The 1,900-nt window shown below is 38.0% G+C and overlaps 1 non-coding gene across 1 annotated transcript; it reads left to right on the top strand.

Annotated features, from left to right (window-relative positions):
* Positions 1-483: 483 nt before the first annotated feature.
* LOC121211644 (small nucleolar RNA R71) lies at positions 484-590 on the top strand. Its single transcript, XR_005906863.1, has one exon. It is a non-coding gene; the product is annotated as a small nucleolar RNA R71 (small nucleolar RNA).
* The last annotated feature ends 1,310 nt before the right edge of the window (positions 591-1,900 follow it).

The following is a 1,900-nucleotide window of genomic DNA, read 5'->3' as shown; positions in this document are numbered from 1 at the left end:
TGCTATCTGATTTCCTTGACCACCCCAAGAAAAATTGGGATAGTTCCTCTAACCTACATTATAGTGGTTACTATAAGGGTTATTTTGAGGCCTAGAATTATTACCTATAAGTTGATTTGTTCGTTCTCTATGTTAGGACCGTAGGGTAAACATTCTAGATTGTTCATTCCTCCTCCATTTGTATCGCATTGAATCATTAGATGTACCTGTGTAGAAACAAATTAACCATCAAATTTTTTATTTAAGTATTTTACATGATTCGATAACATGGTGACTACATTTAAGTTGTAAACACCGACTGCTTTTATCGGCTTTGTCTTCATGAGTTACCACTGATAATTATTCAGTGACATCTCTTTAATAAATTCGTAAGTTGCTTCAGGTGTTTTATTGTTAAGTGTTCCACCTGCTGCTGCATCGATCAACTGTCTAGTTGAGGGATTCAAATCGTTGTAGAAGGTTTGAACTTGTAACCATGAAGGTAACCCATGGTGAGGACACCGTCTCAATAAGTCCTTGTACCTCTCCCATGCATCATATAGAGTCTCTAAATCAATCTGAACGAAGGAAGAGATATCATTCCTCAACTTAATTGTCTTAGACGGCGGGAAGTACTTCAGTAGAAATTTCTTGGTCATTTGATCCCATGTAGTGATGGAACTTCATGGTAGAGAATTCAACCACCGTTTAACTTTGTTTCTCAACTAGAAAGGTAATAACCGTAGGCGAATGGCATCATCAGAGATGCCATTTATCTTGAAAGTGTGACAGCCCAAAGTTGACCCTAGTCGGGAAGTGGTTTCGGGACCGCTAAACCGAGTCACCGAAATGTTTGAATGTGATACTTATTGTCTAGAATATGTAATTATGAATGTGTGAAAATTTCAAGCTTCAATTTGGTTGATTTCATGTGAATTTAGTCAATAGGACTTATGTGAGAAAATTCTAAAATGTGATAGGTCAATGTGTGAGGACCTATTAGTGCATGTGGACAAAGGGGGGACTTGCATGTCAAATTCCCCCCTACTAGTAGTGGCCGGCCATGACAAGAATGGTAGACCAAGTTTGATGGCCAAGACATGTCATAGACATGTTTTGTTGGTGCATCATGGGTGGAAAAAAATAAAATAATAGGCATGGAAATTAAATAATGAAAAGGAGTATGATGAATACACAAAAAAAAAGTGTGTAGTTGATTCTTTTTCCCTCCCATTGCCGTGAGCTAAAGAAAAAAGAGGAGAAGATCTTTGTTCATCCTTTTCTCACCTTCATTTAGCCTAAATTAGAAAGAAAAACAAAGAAAAAAATTTCTCATCCTTTGGTTCATCCTTGGCCAAAAATTTTAAGGAGGAAAGAAGAAGAAAGGTGAAGAGATTCGGCCATGCATGTAGCTAGGCTAAGGTATGTTTGATGATGTTCCATGAGATGCATGCATGTTTTAGTTGTTAGCTTGAGTTCTACCTAGCCCATGGTCTAAATCTTGCTATGTGATGGAAATGGCACTTGACCATGGATGCATCATTCTTGGTTGGTGTTTGATGTTGTGGTGATGAGGCATGAGGATGAGTTAAGATTCAGCCTAGGTGGAGGTTGTGTTAATGCCATTGCATGCAAAATATGAAGCTTGTTAATGATGCATGTGACGATGGCTTGATGATTCTTGAACCTCCTTTTTAGCATTTTTGTGTGAGCACATATGTGCATTGGTTGCTAAATGGAGAAGAATTGGCTAGCAAGATGTGTGCTAAGGCCGAATGTAACTTTGCATGTTAATGAGCAATGCATGTGTTAAATTGATGAAAAGGGGGAGGATGCTTTACTAGTGTGTATATGTGTGTATTAAGTGTTGAAATCGATCCCAAAAATAGACATGCATATTCGGCCAAGGGGAAAGAAATTA

Source organism: Gossypium hirsutum, chromosome A12, assembly GCF_007990345.1.
Source record: "Gossypium hirsutum isolate 1008001.06 chromosome A12, Gossypium_hirsutum_v2.1, whole genome shotgun sequence".
NCBI classification, from domain to species: domain Eukaryota; kingdom Viridiplantae; phylum Streptophyta; class Magnoliopsida; order Malvales; family Malvaceae; genus Gossypium; species Gossypium hirsutum.
This window is presented reverse-complemented; position numbering and strand designations above follow the sequence as displayed.